Genomic DNA, 19,269 nt, shown 5'->3' on the forward strand with positions numbered 1-19,269 from the left:
TCCCCCGAGGGGTCCCAGACTGCTAGAGGGCACAGGCTGGGCTGAGGGACCCCCCCTCCCCCGAGTGCACAAATTTTTGTGCACTGGGCCTCTAGTATTTTAATAAAAAAGAAATAGTAAGCTTTTAAGTTGTGAATTTAAGCTAAATCATTTGACCAACCACAAGTTAATGATATTGAAATCAAAATTACTTGGATTAAATATCAGTTTACCACATACTGACTGAAAGACTTTGGATAAATTACTTAAATGTTGTGAAACTTTATTTTATCCACAAAATGTTAAAAAACAAACAAACATTGCCTACCTCCAACAATGATGTGAAATATTTTGTAACTATAAAGCATATCGCAATAGTTGCTGTATTCTCATGAAAAGTGATTTAGTATGGTTATCAACAGATGCAAGAGCGTCAAAGAGCTTTGCTTAACAGAGAAGTATTGATGGGATTTTATTTATTAAACATGTCGACCTATAATTTGGAAAGCTCTGATGAAAATGAATTTAAAGACAAAAATTTGCCCTTACGAAGCTTATAGTAAATTGATATGTGCAAATGGAAAACGTTACTGTGTGTAGTGAACAACTCTATGAGTAGATATAAAGTGGATGCTGCAAGAGTGTAGAAGAAGAAATATCCAGTCTTGCTTGCTAATTTAGAAAGGGCTTCTCAAATGAGGTACACTTGATCAGAGGCTTAAGGAAGAAGAATGAGAGTAAATTAAGCAGCCAAAGCTTGTGTGGCTCAGTTGGTTAAGTGTCCTCCGTGCACTGAAAAGTTGCTGGTTCGATTCCCAGTTGGGGCACATACCTAGGTTGTGGGTTCCACCCCGATCAGAGTGCAGGTCTGGGTGTAAGCAGGAGCAACTGATCAGTGATTCTCTTTCCCCCTCTCCCTTGCTATCTAATGTCAATAAAAATGTATTTAAAAAAAATTAAGTAGAAGAGGGGGAGTAGGAAGAAAAGCATGTGCCAATTTATGGCAAGTTTTCTATATTTAGGGAGCAACAAATGGCTTGGAGTGGCATGTGTATGTGGAAGAAGTGAAGGGGATATGATTAGTAAGGGACATACATGCAGGACAAGCAGAATTACCCCACTTTGTAGTTAAGAGAACTAAAATTCTTTGAAAAGAGAAGTGACATGAACAGATTCAGTCTTTTGGACAATGTTTCTGGCAGTGAGAAAAAAAGACAAGCAAGACTGGAGGCATTAGATCTTCTGGAGAAAGTCTAGGTATTTAGGGACAAATTTAGAAAGTAGGGACAAATTTAAGTTGGGACTAATGAGAGATTTAAGAAATAAACTATCAGACTTGTTTACTGACTGATCAGAGGTTGGGGATGACTGAGGGAAGAATTTGCCATAATCTTCTAAATTTCTGGATTTGTGAGCTCACACTTTCATTGCGATTGGGACCTTAAAGGTAAAGATTTGAAGGAAGAGATATTGAGTTTATTTGTTGATATATTTATACTGAGGTACCTATGAAATACCTGAATCTCAGTCTGAAATTCAGGATAATAGGTCAGGCCTGGAGTTGTAGATTTTGGGTATCAATTTGAAGGGGTAATTGCAACCATCTGCATAAAAGCAATCAACTTGGGGAATTTTTTATTGTTCTTCATTTTGATGCAATTATCCAATTAGGTAATTTATAATGTCTCCTTCCCATAAGTTTTATAAGACAAAAAGTCTAGTATAAGTTAGTGATTTATTTTGAAACATCCACATTAGTTTTAAAATAAGTAAATTAACACTGGTATTGTTAGATTTTAAATTGATTTGTCCATCTAAGAAAACAAGTGCTATATCAGCCACTGTCACTATCACCTGTAGATTAAATATTCTGAATTATAAACAATGGAATGCCTGTTTTAACTTTTACCATGTGATATATTATTGATTCATATAAATGGATTTGGTTGGAAGACATGTCAAACAAGAATTCCCACATGGTAAGGTCCCAGAGCAATCTGTCATGATGAAATATAAATTATGTCTTTCTCTCTCACAAGACTATTAGAATTAGGTGACTAGGCTAGACAGCAGTTGTAGTGTCTGAATCGCATTACTACTCACTACTACCAGTTGATGTGTCTTATTAGTGATGTGAGAAGTGTATAATTATAAATTGGAAATTATTACATTTTTCCTTTGGAGTAACTTCATCATTATTTCATTATTGAATAACTTTAAACATAAACACATATGGCTTTTAATATAGAAACTCCCCAAAATTTGATGTTATGACTTTTATTTCTCATGATTTTAACTTATGCATTTAGAAATGGTGAACTATTTTATATAAAGACTTCATTGCTTTTGTTATAATGATTATAACTTATTTTAAAAATTTATACATCAGATATGTAAATTATGTTTCTCCACTAGCCCTTTCCAGTGTGACAAATGCAGCATAATTAAGTAGAAATCTTAGTTTTGGGACATACTGTTCAGCCTACAAGAATTAATACAATCTAAAATAATAGGTGAAAATTTAAATTGTACTCATTCTAAACATTAAAATCTAACCATTTGAAGGATTAGCAATACTTAACAGTGTCATAAATCATATGAACTTCTTAGAAAAGTGACAAAAATTGCTGTATTTTGTAATGCTATTTTTGCAGTCATATTCTGTTATAAATAAATTTGGGCTCCAGGCCAAGGAGAACTTTGGAGAACTTTTATGTTTGAGAGACTGTCTCACAGCTGGAAAGCACCCCAATGTGGATTGATCACAGAAGAATATGTTTTTCATTATCCAGCTCTCTACCAAACTATTTCTTGTAGCTTGAAAATAATAAAGATTTTGTAAGCCTCAAGAGGTCTTTTTTGATCCATGAATGAAGTTACCCTGGATTCATATAACTAAAATCTGACTTCCTTTTAGCCATTGAAATTCAAAACCCTTCCATTTATTAGTGTAGAATAAGAAAATTCTTTTAAAAATGTCAAAAAAACTTTGCGTTTTAATGAAGTTAATGTCAATGCATAGCAAAAGTTTTTATTCCATTTAAAGTAAATACAATATGAGGTGAAAAGAAATGTAGGGTGAGTAATGGAAGTGGGTTAATTAACACAGAATATTAGAGAATTCATTCAGGTAGCCTTCAAATTATTTTTTTACAGTGTTCTTTAAGCAGAAGTTACGCTTTTCTCCTTTTACTTATCACAAATACATTTTTATTTGTATTCCATTATTTAATTTATGAATTTTAAGAAAAATAATGTATTTGATTGTTTATTGCTTTAAAAAGTGATGTGTCCTTCTAGCCCATTCATGAATCCATAATGCCATTTTACCTATGAAGCATTGTACATTCTTAGTACCTTTTGTAGAGGAAACCAAGTTTAATTTATAGAATCTTCTATATAACTTTTCTACACTCCAGTCTCCATTTACAATAAGACAGTAGAAAAATTGAGTTGTTGTATATAACTGTGGCACCCTAGTAAATTAGTAGCATATCTAAAGTAAAATCCAAATCACGATTCCAAATTCTAGATCACATGTGTATCCAGGATATATGTATAGGAATATAATTTTCCTCATAGAATAATTGGCAATTATTATTAAGAATTGTTTGCTATAACCATCTGAGTCAAAAGGAAATAAATATAGAATCATAAGGTTTTAAAAGTGGTACAATCACCCATATTACCAGGTGGGGAAAAAAAGATGCCAAGTGTTGAAACTTTGATCATTCATGTTTCACCAATGAACCCAAACACACAAGAAATACTTGACTCAACTTGCTTACAATAAGTGCCAGTCCTCATTTTTTCATATCAAGGAGAGATGGGGATTTGGAAAGATATTTAAAATCTGCAGATAATTTTCAAATCTCATTTTAGACATTATTTTTTACTTCCTGCCCTATCAACTTTGTTTTACCAGATTTTAAAACAAAATTGCCTTCTCCTTGCCCCTGCCTGCCCTCTTGTGGGGAACAACAGGAGGATTAAAGAAAAGGGGGAAAAGACACATGGCAGAACATCCATGGTGAGATGATGAATACATTCTTAAGATAGGTGTAACCACATGTCACTAGATAAGAACGCCAAGTAAGAATTCATGTATTTCAAAATAATGTCCTATTTTTAATATTAAATTTATTTTTAACTACTGAATGTCAGCTGGCTCACTCTGCTTGAAGATTGCAGGAGGGAATCCCAGAGGAAAGGATATGCAACAGGAAATTGTTATCCAATGGGCTTTCCAGGGTTTAACTAAATCATTGGCCAGAGTTGACTTTCTTATTAAATGTTGGTTCTCTTTGTGACAGAGTGGCAATGCCTCATATTTTCATGAGAATATTTTGTGTAGGGATGGAAGAAGATATATCACTTCCCAGGTCTGAATAAATTACTTGATTAATTGTTTCATTTTAGTTCATGCAGGCAGCATCTAAAAAAATCAAAGTTTCTGTTTCTTTGGGTCCATTGGACTAGTAAAAAAATCACAGCCCAGTAAAAATTCAGACAGGGACTGTTGAAAAAGATAAACAGTATCTATAATTATAAACTGGAAATTGTTACATTTTTCCTTTGGAGTAACTTCATCATTATTTTATTATTGAATATTTAAACATAAACACATATGGCTTTTAATATAGAAACTCCCCCAAATCTGATGTTATGACTTTTATTTCTCATGACTGAATAAATAAGATTTTTGTTATAAAATGGCCAGGAAAAAATTAAATTCTTCAATTGTAAAATGTCCCCTATCTTTCTATAATAAAACTGATGTGGCAAACACTAAGTCATCACTAATTAACAACATAATTGAGAACTCAAAATTGTTCAGTTTTCCTACCAATAGGTTTGAGATTGTACCCAAAATGCCTGTCCTTATTTGGCCTCATGCCTCAGTTCAACTCCTTCCTTCCACAGCTGTTCTCTGGGTGCATTCTTACTTAAATAATGGGGCTCTGTGGAGGAGACCTCAAGGGGATTGAGGGAATAGAGAGCGCTGGTAAAAAGAAAGGGATGAAAGAATCTTTGAAAGATGAAACAAATTAGGAGTTTATGTAGGTCAAGACATTTAAGTTTTCTCCTATTAATATTGTAATGTGAGGATTTTTCAGCTGCTTTTATCAGAGAGCCCACTTATTTAATAGAATAAAAATATTCTGAGAATACTGTCAAGCATTATATAAGAATGTTGACTTGGTATTATTTACTGTAAAAGGACTGTAAGTAGGACTCACATAAATTGATGTTTTAGACTTGGGACTCTAGGAGTTCATAGAAAATAATGTTAGATGTTTTGAGCTGTTAGAGACATGCCTATGGGCCTATTCTCTTCTTCCAGGTAAATACCACTATTTTAATGTTAAATGGAAGAGAGTGTCAGAAAAAATAATTGATCCCCACAATTAAACAAATAATTAAAAAGCTGTGTGTGTGTGTGTGTGTGTGTGTACCTGTGGATCTATTTATATAGGAGCATATATACACATAAACTTACATTTATCTTTCTTTTCTACCTACCATTTGTAAAAAGCAGGGCCAACAACATGAGATTCTATTTTTTCCATAGCCTGCATCAAGTTCCGCATACCCCACTTCTTTCTTTTGCTTTTCAGCACTTTCATATCCCTCACATTCTTTTATGGCAGAGCACAACTCTCTCACTTTTCCTAACAAGAAACACACATTGCATTTAAACAGACGAGGTTATCCCCATGCTCGCGTCACAGGTCAAGCAAGATCACTTACATTTTTTAGGGGGTCACCTCTTCTCACTGGGTGGGATATGACCTTTTTCCTTTTCATAGAAAAGAAACCACCCCAGATGTTCACCACTCCTTCTCCTTTTTTTCCCATGCTCTTCCTCATTTTCAGCCAAAAACACATACTTAAACATCATTCATCTTGCTTATCTTTCACTAGGTTGACAAAAGTTTTATCTTTATTTCTATCTAATTTGTTTTAAAGTAAAAATAAAAAACAAAAACAACTGTGGTTTAGAATAAACTTTAGATCACAGATATTCATTTTTTAAATTTGAGTATAAAATTCTGGAAACTCCTTGGTTAATTTCAGTATATTATAAAGTCATTGTGAAGATGCTTCTCTCTGTGTGTCTGTGTTGCCACTTTAATGTCAACCAGGCACTCTTCTCATAACCACCTGCACGTTGAGCTGTCTTTTGGGGAGTAGCTCTGAGAATACTATTTCTTCTGTTCTTCCTGTGTGGATTGTTCTTACTGTTTCTTCATTGATTATTGCAGATAATTGGTTTATTTTCAGGGCCTTCATATTTTCTCATCTAATACATCCAAGTTTGCAAGGGTTTTGTACTGATTGGAAGTATATACACAATACGCCTATTTTTATCTTCCTAATAGCAGTGATGTCTACAGAAATAATTGTTACTATCGATAACAGTTTCATGGCTTGCATTCTGCCTTCTTTATGAAGCGCAGCCCTAGTTGATTGGTTAATTTGGCCCATATTAATTGAAAACATGCTGCATGGCAGGTATTACTCCAGATCTTATACAGCAATGAACAAAACGAACAAAAAGGCTTCTCTTCATGCAGCTTACAGTCTAGTGAGGATAGACTTTCTAATTGAAAACAGCCAATATATTGGGAAATAAATGTCTGCTCTGTAACCCCTGCCAAACTGAGAGCCCTATACCAGGCAGCTTGATTTATGTATTTTTTCTCTCATTTACAGTGATTTTAATTTTTAAATAACTTAAAAATTTTCTATCTTTTTTACACCCCTAAATTTGTTTTATTAAATTCAGGAGTTGGAACAAAATAATACACTTTAAAATAAAAAAGTTTGGCAAAAGTACCCCATACCTTTTGTCACCATACAACTTTTATTACAAAACATTAATATCCTATAAAAATTCATAACCAATATGTTTTTTAAAGAAAGTCCACTGTCTAATATTTTGGTTAGAAGAACAATTCTGTAAATTAAAATCATATTTCTCTTGAGATGAAACATTTTTCCTAAGGAAAGTTCATTTCAGAGATGAAAAATTATAAAGACTAAACTAATAGCTATCTTAATTCTAAAATTTTACTCTTAAAAAAATTCTAATGTTAAGAGGCATTTAATTTATTCAATCAAAGGGCTCAGTTATTAATCTTTTCATTGTGAATTATTATAAACAAATGATAGCAAACATATGTACCCAAAAGACTTTTTTACCACAGCCACTTAATATTTTTAAGTAAACAAAATATTATAAAAAGCCTTGAAATGTTCTTTCTCCATACTCTTCTCTAACACCATTTTTTCCTTTCAGCTCCAGTAATAACTTCTAGTATGAATTCTGACTTTCATGTCTCCTGCACACTTTTGCCTCTTACCCCTCTTTTTCAACAATAAAAATTTTTTTAAAAAAATTAGATTTACAATTGTTTTGGTACAAATACATATATAATTCAGAATGGATTCAGTGTTATATATTAAATATTATTCATTTATTTCTTCAGGTTTTAGAATAAATTAGAATTAAAACATGTTCATGCAGTCCGCAAATTACTGTGGCCCCTTGGCACTGTGGCTACTATAGAAGGTAGAGAAGTCAGTTCTTAATTTAATCTTTATCATTCCTATACTTTTGCTTATATATTCATCTATAAAGAACACTACATTTCTACTTGTTGAATTGCTTTTATGTTATCTTAGAGAACTGGTTGCATAGTTTTGATTGTCATGCTCTGGCATTAAAAACACACAGTATTTGCCTTAATTTGTGCATTCATTCACTATCGGCATTAAAATTTCTATAAATGACACTTTTAATTTCACTCATGAATACGTACAATCATAGAAACAATAAAAATGTGGGACACACTTCTTAAACATACAGTTGTTTCTTGGAACATAAAAGTTGTTTTCCTATGCTTTGCAGTGGAAAATTTGTTTCTGTGTGTGCATGTTTAAAACAAAGGAGGAAGAGAGCTAGATTCAGTGGACTCCTTAGTGTAACTTGTAATATACTGCAAACTTACACTGAAATGTTGGCATGTTTAAAGACTAGTCCCTGGAAAAATGTGCATTTTGCCATGGAGAAAATGTCTGCTGCTGCTTGGCTTTAGAGTTCAGTGCCATAATTTGTGTCATTTTTTTTGGACAAGCAATACTACAGAATGTCATCCACACCTTTAAGATTTGCTAATTTCCTCCAGGAGTTTTGCTCTTTCTCATGCCAGTTAGTGGTAGAAAAATAGCTTCTTCCATTCATCAGATGAGGTAATGCTCTGTTACTATTCACATTTGAATGTACTATGAGTTTTGTTTAAGTGATATCAGCAAGAAAGAAGATAGTTTCTTTCTTTTGATGATTACTTCTGTGCTTTCACTCTTTAAAGATTTTAGGATGGCTATACCAAATTATTTTTTATTTAATTGTTCATCTTAAATCATTAATGAGAAATGGCTGTATCAGCTACTGTTTCAATTAGTTAAAAATACCAATACCACTATATGTAATTAATTCACGCTGTCATGCAGCTACTATAGCCTGAGAATATGCTTGGATATGTTCAACATATATGAATCTGAGTAGCTATGGAAACATCGACCTAGGCCTCCTATTTCTTGGTAGAAGACACTCACTACTCTTGCAGTCATGAACTCCAATCTAGTGGACCTTTTGACTAGCAACAAAACATGCCCGGCAATCTCTCAGCGTGCTTTTCTCCTCCCCACCCCCCTTCCCACACACATACACACACACCTGAGATTTTTACCTATACCTATTGGATCTCTCTCTGTTCAAGTTCTAATGACCTTTCCAAATGTCAACTCAAGTGGTATAAATTCCTTAAAATACTCTTCATTCCTACTCTTTTACCTTCACCTCTATTTCCCCCATTTCAATCTATTAAGATGGAAGTATTTTTTGTCTTCTGAAATCCCATGCCTTTGTTGTTTAATTTAATGGTATTTACAGCTTCCTTCCTTAGGTGTGCCTGTATCTTCTTTGCATGTCTTATCTGCTAGGTCAGGGCAAAGGATATGTTAAATATATACTTCTAATTTATAAAACTCTGAGCACATCATTAGCCCTTCGTAAATGCTTACATTAGAAATAGATATTAGCCCTTACTAGTCCTAGATTATGTGTTGAAATACAGAGCTGAGTAATATACACTGTTTCTTCTTTCAAGAAGCTCACAGTCTATTTGAAGACATCAAGCAAAAAATAAAAGTGGCAAAGCAACTCTTATCATTATTTTCATAGAACAGGGAGCACAGAACAGAGAGAAAAAAATGAAGTATTGTATTCTGAACAATGTACTTTACTTTTATAAAAACAATACTGTATATTTATATACTAATATTTTGTTATATATATTTATTATGTATACTGTATATGATAACTGAAACTCAGTGAGGTTAACTTGCTCAACATACTAGTAAATAACTCATAAATAAAAAGGACAGGCTTTGAATTTCAAATCTAGCTAACCATAAATTAAAAGAAATGAGAGGAGAGGAAGAACAGCTTGGAGTGATGATTAGAAAGTGGCTACAGATCAATTCCAAGAGGAGGTTACACTTGAGTCTTGAAAGATGAGTAGAAACAGCAAAGTGTGAAGGCCTGGAGGACAATGACAAGAGCAGACGTGAGGTGTGAAAGATCATGTGGAGTTAGGGGAAATGAAAATAGTTCAGTGTGAGTGAGACAAAGAGTGATGAAGTAACAAATGGACAGGAATACAATTGTAGAGCACAATTAAGTGTTAAGACAGTTGAATTTCATCCGACAGGCTTAGCTGAATGGTTGAGTATCGACCTATGAACCAGGAGGTCACATTTCAATTCCTGGTCAGGGCACATGCCCATGTTGTGGGCTTGATCCCCATGTGGGGCACGCAGGAGACAGCTGATCAATGATTCTATTCTGTCTCATCATTGATGTTTCTATCTCTGTCTCCTTCTCCATTCCTCTCTGAAATCAAGATAGATATATTTAAAAGGATAGTTGAATTTCAACCCAATAATGATGAAGAGTTTTAAGTAGAAGGATAAAGTTGTTAGCGTTGCTCTAGAGATTGAAGGCAAGTATTACAATTAAGAGGCCATAGCTTTAAACGAATGAGTGGAAATGGTGACCAAAAACATGGAAGATATATGGATAATTAGGAGATAGAAGTGATCAGACGTATTTAAGGATTGGAGTAGTGTGAAGGCAAATCATTAAGAAGAGGAGGAATCAGATTTAGTGGGCTAGATCTATACTAATAAAAGGGTAATATGCTAATTAGGGCAGATGTCTTCTGGACAACCATCTGGACGTCCTACCAGACAAAGCTGCAGCGGCTGCCTGAGGCTCAGGCAAGCCACAGATGGTAGCTGCCGCTGGGAGGGCTGGCCCAAGGCTCAGGAAAGCAGGGCCAGCCCAAGGCTCAGGTAAGCTGGGGATGGCAGCTACCACTGCGAGGGCCGGCCCGAGGCTCAGGCAGCCACACCCAGCCGTGAGGCCCGAGGCTCAGGCATCCATGGTGGCCGCCAGTGGTAGCAGCAATGGGGTGATGGGGGCGGCACCTTCCCCTGATAGGCCAAGTAGCCTCCGACCTAGGGAGGCCAGACTGTGGCTTAGGCTGGGGGCTGAGGCAGAGGCGGTTAGGGGTGATCAGGCTGGCAGGGGGGCAAGGTAGGGGTGATCAGGCTGACAAGGGGGAAAGGTAGGGACGATCAGGCCAGCAGGGGGACAAGGTAGGGGCGATCAGGCCGGCAGGGGGGCAAGGTAAGGGCAATCAGGCCATCAGGCAGGCAGAGGCAGTTAGGGACGATCAGGCAGGCAGGCAGAGGCATTAGTGGCAATCAGGCAGGCAGGCAGGCAGAGTGGTTAGGGGCAATCAGGCAGGCAGGCAGGCAGAGGGGTTAGGGGTGATCAGGCAGGCAGGCAGGCGAGTGGTTAGGAGCCAGCAGTCCCAGATTGCGAGAGGGATGTCCGTCTGCGGCAGTTGGACATCCCCAAGGGATTCCAGATTGGAGAGGGTACAGGCCAGGCTGAGGGACTCTCCACCCGCCCCATGCACGAATTTCATGCACTGGGCCTCTAGTAGTAAAATAAAAATGTATGTGGTAACTAATGAAATAGACTTTATACCTTTTATATCACATTAATACAATTATAAAGAAAATGGATTAGTGTCTATGTGTGTCTTAGCTTTAAACAGATATTCTTTAAAAGACCAGAGGATATGAACCTTTGTGGTTCCCTTTGTGGATTTACTAAAATACTGCATATCAAATGTGCTTGGATATTTATTGACTTATCTTGAATTAAAGTATTGCCTTTAGAAGGGCATCATGTCAATAAATGAACTGTTTCCTTTCAACATTAAATTCAGCATCCTCCCAAAGGAGAAATATATAAACAATTAGGAGAGCCTTGCTGACTATTTGAATTTCATGTTAATTCAAACTATCATTTATTTTTATGCAAAGCTCATTCACTTATTTTTTCCATATTTTCCTGTCAATCCTGTAAATGCATATACTAGTAATTCTCTACTCATACATGACAATGATTTCATGAAAATATTCATGAAGTAATTTTTTAAATAATTATTTAAAAATCTTTTACATTCTCATACAATAGTGATCAATGTTGCCCAGGGAGGGGAATATACTATTTAGATATTTTTCTTTTGCACATTTGTATGTCTTATTCTCAACCCCTGAGCCAAATGCAACACTAACTTGTCTGTAATTTACTCTGTAGTAAATCAAAAAAAGGTGAACCTTTTCCTTTAAAATCTGCATGTTTTGGCAAGCTTTCGTGAGTCATTAGATGCTGAAAATTTACCACGCTGTATAATTATAGCTCCATTTCTATTAAGATATTTGACTTGAAAAAAGTCCATTTAAAACTGTATTCCGTAATGCCAATAACTACAATAGTAAAATGCAACACCACCTAGGATTTATATACTCTCATCCTTTAGAAGTATTAAAAGTATTTTCCGTTTTCACTGCTCTACATTCTTTATAGGTCTGTGTCAATGTGGTTGGTCTCTGATGGTATATTCCAGGGATTTCTTGCCCATGTTATCTTTAGCGCTGGAATTAGAAATGTTAATAAAGGCTCACTGGTTAAACTGAGGTTCTCTTTAAAAAAAAATTTTTTTTTTAAATATGTATTGATTTCAGAGAGGAAGGGAGATGGAGAGAGAGATAGAAACATCACTGATGAGAGAGAATCATTGATTAGCTGCCTCCTACACGCCCTCTACTGAGGATCAAGCCCACAACCCGGGCATGGGCCCTTGACTGGAATCAAACCCAGGACCCTTCAGTCTGCAGGCTGACTCTGTCCACTGAGCCAAACTGACTAGGGCTGCAATTCTCTTTATATCAGTTCAGTACTCACTAGCATTTATTGAGCCTACTACTTTCCTCTGTGGATGGATTGTGTGTGTGTGTGTGTGTGTGTGTGTGTGTGTGAAAGAGAGAGAGAGAGAGAGAGAGAGAGAGAGTTGGGAAATATGAGGAAGAGAGGCATATATGCCTGTGATAGAAGGTAGTCTGTAAAGTCAGTGCTTACCCAAGTTCAAAGCACAATTGAGAAACAGGAAGGGAGAGATTTATTCCATTTGACGGATCTTAGGGAGACTATGCTAATATGGAAGATGGAGAAAAAAAACATAAAACACTAGTTTGGACTCCCCTCAGACCCAAGGTCAAATTCTTGCTCAGCTAATTTTGTGTGTTGCTTTGGGAAGTTATTTGGTCTTCCTGGATTCCAGTTTCCTAATTTGTAAAAGAGAAATAAAAATACCCACACTGTGGTTTGGAGTGAAAGGAACTATTACAGAATTAATATTTGTAAAAATATCTGCACTAGTAATCTCCCAATTATGTTCCTTTTATGATGTGTTTTACTGCTGTTGTTACTATGCTTAGTATTACTATTGTTTATTTTACTATTTCCTGGAAAGAGTTGTTAGGTATCAAAAAACTTCTAGTTGGATAACTTCTGTTTTGTTAGACAAGATAAAGTAAGTCACATTATTTAATTCAGCTTGATCAGCTCTGAGCCTTTTAGAGGGCAAAGCTATATAAAAGTGTATCTTTGGGGGCAGCCCTCTGACATTAGCTCAATCATCTAGGCATAATGTAGAGTGGTTTCTCTATTGGTTGAGAGGTTAAAGTTAGTAATTGTGCAATCGCATTCAACATGACATTTTGTAATTCTGGATAAAAACACTGTCATCTTAAATCAGATTAATTTTATATATTTAATCTCATTGAACCTTATTGTTTTGTCCAACAATGTTTGTCAATGTCAAAATAATTGAAAACAATTATATACAAGGTGATACTCTGATCTTTTTCAATTAATATTGTATTATTTATACTTTTCATATTATTTGTAGAACTTGACACTGGCATTTTTAAAGATTACATAAAATATGTGTATAATGATATGTATATCCCCTATTCATGGACATTCAGATTTCTAAACTCACTTGTAAATTTTGACTATTATAAATTAAACTGTGGTTGAGAATTGCAATTCCTAAAAGCTGTTTCAATATTTTTTACTTTTCCTACAAATAACTTTCCAGAATTGAAATTCCTGAGTGAAATGTTATTAAATACTAGAGGCCCGGTGCACAAAAATTTGTGCACTCATGGGGGTCCCTCAGCCCGGCCTGTGCCCTCTCGCAGTCTGGGACCCCTCAGGGGATGTCCACCTGCTGGCTTAGGCTCACTCCCTGGGGGATCAGGCCTAAGCTGGCAGTCAAACATCCCTCTGGCAGCCCGGGAGCCCTCGGGGGATGTCCACTTGCCAGCAGGGAGCAGGCCTAAGCTGCAGTCGGACATCCTTAGCGCTGCCGAGGAGGCAGGAGAGGCTCCCACCACCACTGCTGTGCTGGCAGCCGTCAGCCTGGCTTGTGGCTGAGCAGAGCTCCCCTGTGGGAGCGCACTGACCACCAGGGGGCAGCTCCTGCATTGAGCGTCTGCCCCCTGGTGGTCAGTGTGTGTCATAGTGACCAGTCATTCCCAGTCGTTCTGCTGTTAGGGTCAATTTGCATATTACCCTTTTATTATATAGGATTCTTAAGAATTCTGATAAATATGCTACCGTGTTTTCTGAAAGCATTATAACTTTATGTATTTCCATGAGTAATGGATATTCATTAACTTTCTGTGTTTCCATGACATTTATACATTTTAATTAAAAATTATTGTTAATATAATTTAATTTTGGATCACATTGCCATTCTCTAATTATTTATTCGTGAATTGGAAGCTATAAATTATAGTTTCTTTCCCAAGCCCACATTTCCTATCATCTTTCGCTGCATTATTGTGTCCCTGGCAATTACTACCAAGGTAACAAATCACTCTTGTTTTTCATATTTAATATCCATCCCTCCTGCGTAAGGGCAACACTTTTGTCTATTTGTATGCTGCTCTTTCTTCATATTTAGAACATTGCATGCCATATACTATATGCTTAGTAATATATATTGAACTAATAAATGGATAGCTGTACTTTATTTTGGTCATTTTTAGTCCATTTATCTTCTAAGTAATATATGTTTGTTTTTTAAAAAAAATACATTTTTATTGATTTTCAGAGAGAGGAAGGGAGAGGGGGAGAGAGAGAAACATCAATGATGAGAATCATTGATCGGCTGCCTCCTGCTCGCCCCCTACTGAGGAGAGAGCCCCCAACCTAGGCATGTGCCCTGACTGGGAATTGAACTGTGTGACCTTCTGGCTCAGGAGTCACTGCTCAACCACTGAGCCACATTGACTGGTCATAATAAATGTTTTCTTAACATAAATGGGAACTGTATGCAACATGTATACAAATCATTTATCTGTTTTATGCTCTGAAAATATTTTCCTAGTTTGTTGCTTGACATATTTAATAAATATATAGCTAATATTTTAGGAATCTGAAATAAACAGAGATTAACGTAGGGGTTTCCAGGGTTGAGGGTGGGGAAAATGAAGTGATATTAGTCAAAGAGTGAAAACTACCAGCCTTAAGATGAGTAAGTTCTGGGAATCTAATGTACAACATGGTAATTATAGTTAACTAGAGGCCCGATGCACGAAAATTTGTGCAAAAGTAGGCCTTCCTTCCCCCGGCTGCTGGCACCGGCTTCCCTCCAGCACCTGGGAACCTGGCTTCCCTCCTCTGGCCACCGGCAGGCACCCAGGACCTGGGCTGGCTTCCCTGGGACCAACCACAGGTACCCGGGACCTGGGCTGGCTTCCCTCAGGCCCCAGCTTTGTCAGGAAGGACTTCCGGAATGATTTCTGGAAGATATTGGTTAATTAGCATATTACCCTTTTATTATTATAGATAATACTGTAGTATATACTTGAAAGTTGCTAAAAGAGTAAATCTTAAATGTTCTCACCACAAAAAAAAGAAATGTTAGATATGTGGTATGATTCAGATGTTAGCTAATAGTATGATGGTAATTGCTTTGCAATATATGAGTGTATCAACTCAAAATATTGTACCTTAAACTGACACAATGTTACACATCAATTATCTACACTAATAAAAGAGAAAGATGCAAATTGACTATACCTTCGTGACACCCACCAGCCAGTCAGGAGTGGGTATGCAAATTAACCCAACAAAGATGGCGGGTTAATTTGCATACACAGGCACCGAGCAGCCGGGGGCGGGGTGGAACGCTTGTGTCATCGCCATGGCAATGACGCAGGCATTCAGCACTGCCCCAGCCACTCCAGGACTCTGGGCAGCGTGGGAAGGCCAAAACAAAGCCAGAAAGGCGTCTCTGGCCAGAGCGAAGGCAGTGCCAGCAGCCAGGGTAAGGAAGGCCCATTCTTGCATGAATCTTTGTGCATTGGGCCTCTAGTATCTCAATAAATCTGGAAAAAGTAGATGTTTTGAAATTTTAAACATCCTCTCATCTTTCTCTTGCAATTACTATTATGTCTACAGCTTGCAAGATCAGCAATTTCTCTTTTAATTTTTGAGATTTTTTAAAACAAATATTCAGTTCTATTTGATTTTAGTTTAGGTGGTTTCTTCCATTATTTATTGTTTTATTATTTTCTGTAGTTATTAGTTTTATGATGTGGAAGTTAAAATTCTGTTTTCACATTTATTATTGTACTAGTTTTTGGATAAGTTTTATGTCTTTATGTATGTTCTTTATCATGTATTGAATTATCATATGCGGTCTATGTCTTCATTTCTATTTGCCAGGTTGTGTTACTGGTCTGAATGAATCTTTAGGTACATTTTAGAATAACATGTTAAGGCTCAAACAACTCCCAACTATTAATATTCTACAAAAGCAATGCTTTAAGAACCAAATTTATGAAAATGCTGAAATAAATAAAACTCCTGTTTGTGACATCATAATAGCCACTTAATGTAAGTTATATAAATGTCTAACCACTATCTGTACACCTGAAACTAATATATTGAATTTCAACTGTAATTGAAAAATAAAAGAAAACATAGCTGTCACTTAAAAATGAAAAATTCAGACTAAAAAGTAGCTGTGTATATTTCTAATAAAGTGACACCCATTTATCCACCTTTTATTGCAGTACATTTTAGCATTGAGTATTTTTTTTCTGTTTTGGCATATCAATACATTGAGACACTAAAAATTTTAGTTTAAAATATCAAAATCCAGTTCTTTCTTTCTTTGTATTATTTCTTAGGCACATTTTATTTCTCAAGAAGGTTCATAGATGCTGGTAACAAGTTTTCTATAGGTACACTCATGGAACAATATATATTTTTGAGGAAATATAATAGATTCAATGACGTCTATATATCAAATGCTTTTGTAAATTTCTTTTTCAGAGATTATGTACTCTTGGTGGGCCACAAAGCATATATTACCAAAGTAATGACTAAACCAAAGTTTTGGAGTAAAACTGTATACTTACTAGTAATATTTTGGATTTTTGTCTATAAATATATTTGATTAAATATTATTAAAATCTATTATTTTTAAACAATCTCAGGAACTCAACCATAAAGATAATTATACATTTTAAAATTTGATAAATCCTATTTCATCACTTAGTTCTATAAGGAAATGTAACTAACATTCTTAAAAATCTACTTTATGCAAGTGGTTGAAAAATGAAAAAAGAAACTGTAATTTCTTTTTTTTGATATAATGCAAAACAAAGAAGCAGAAAGTTTTTAATGATTTGAATTATGAATTTAAGTAAATTACTTTCTATATGGAGATACAGTATTAAAAATTTTAATGTTTTTTTTGTAAATAGGAAGAAAAAAAGCAGTTCTTTCATTATTCTCAAGATTCAACAATAGGAAAAGAAAATATAAAGAGTGAATAAAAAATGTTTCAAATTGAGCCAAAAGTGTCAGGTAATAGAGCAACAACACACTAAGCAGATCTCTGACTACCAGAATTTTGGATCAAGTCCCAGCTTTAGAAGTTGGATGAAACTGCTGTGGTGTTTGCCAAAACTGATGGAGACTCTAAAAATGTAAAAAAAAAGCCTTCTGTTTATAAAGATGGAAATGTTCTTTCTTCTCCATTAATAGTGTTTCTTTTATTTCCAGAATGATTTAGTTCCCAAAATCTATTACCATATCACATTTAATAACTTATTCTGAAGGCATGCAAAAATGATAAAATTAAATTTTGAAAAATTGTGCATTGGAATCTTTATGAAAACATAAGAAAATTTCAGATATAAAAGGATGAAAATAGGATTGCTATTCCCTTTTCATGTCTAAATTCTTTAGTAAGTAAAAATGTATAGAAATTTAGGTACAAAGAACTCTGCCTTTATTCACAGAATTGTTCATTCATCCATTCCTACTTAAGAGAAACAAACAAAAAGATAGTTTTCACACAGTTTTATTATATCACAGGCTACTATTGGAAAGAAAAGCATCATGATAAGAAATGACCCCACTAACACAATTTTGGCTCATCATATACACTTGACCTTATATTTGAATATTTCAAGATTGTTTTAAAATCAGGGAAACATAATTCAAAGTTTAGAAAGCACTATTGTTTAGAGACTGATACTATGTTTAAAGACTCTGTTTAAAGATATTTTTTCTATATCTTAAAACAAGAACTTAAAATTAGTTTTATCTCAACATTGTATTTATGAATGTTCTCACCTATTTAAAAATTGACTAAATTTTATTTTATTTTAATTTTTTTAACAATAAAATTAAATTTAATAAAATAAAAATTGACTAAAGCCCTAGCCAGTTTGGCTCAGTGGATAGAGCATCGGCCTGAGAACTGAAGGGTCCCAGGCTTGATTCCAGTCAAGGATACATGCTCCAGGGGTTGGGGGCTCCATCCCCAGTAGGGGTTGTGCAGGAGGCAGTCAATCAATGATTCTCTCTTATCATGTTTCTATCTCTCTCTCCCTCTCCCTTCCTCTCTGAAATAAACAAAATTATATTTTTAAAACGATAATAAAAATAAATAAAAATCGACTAAAGCTTTCCCTGCCGATAGCACTCTGGCAAACATGGTGAACATTCCTAAAACCCACTGGACTTTCTGTAAGAAGTGTGGCAAGCATCAAGCCCACAAAGTGACACAGTACAAGAAGGGCAAGGATTCTCTGCACAGGGAAAGCATCCTTATGACGGGAAGCAGAGTGGCTATGGTGGGCAGACTAAGCCAATTTTCCGCCAAAAAGCTAAAACTACAAAGAAGGTTGTGCTGAGGCTTGCAGGCGTCGAGCCCAACTGTAGATCTAAGAGAATGCTGGCTATGAAGAGATGCAAGCATTTTGATCTGGGGGGAAATAAGAAGAGAAAGAGTCCAGTGATCCAGTTCTAAGCTTCATACTCTGTTTTATTATATGACAACAACATCTTGAGAATATGTTTTAAAAAATTGACTAAAATCTCTCATGACACAAGATAGGGAAAATAATCCATCTTGTGTCATGTAAAGGACCAAATTATGAATTATCTTGAAGCCAAGTAGAGAACTTCATAGTTAATGTTTTATATTCTTGAACAGAGAAAATGATTTTATGAAAATAATTGCTCTGTCTGATGAGAAAATTTTAGTGGCAAAGAAAATAGGAACAGAAATATCAGGTCTGGGATTACTATTACTATACTCCTATTGTTTATAGTAGTAATATAGTTAGTTGAGTTACCTCGTGGTCCCCACAATCACCAGATCTCAATCCAATTGAGCATTTGTGGGACAAAGTTAAAAGAGCCATTAGGCAGCTGGTTCCACAACCATCAAATCTCACAGAACTGGACAATGCTATTCATCAGGTATG

General features: G+C 35.4%; 1 protein-coding gene and 1 pseudogene across 1 annotated transcript in view; both read left to right on the forward strand.

Annotated features, from left to right (window-relative positions):
* Positions 1-19,269, forward strand: part of AGMO (alkylglycerol monooxygenase) — a 269,591-nt gene that overhangs the window by 185,646 nt on the left and 64,676 nt on the right. The gene's annotated exons all lie outside the window — the stretch shown is intronic.
* LOC106727148 lies at positions 18,493-18,809 on the forward strand (annotated as a pseudogene).

Source organism: Myotis brandtii, unplaced genomic scaffold (genome assembly GCF_000412655.1).
Source record: "Myotis brandtii unplaced genomic scaffold, ASM41265v1 scaffold374, whole genome shotgun sequence".
Lineage (NCBI taxonomy): Eukaryota > Metazoa > Chordata > Mammalia > Chiroptera > Vespertilionidae > Myotis > Myotis brandtii.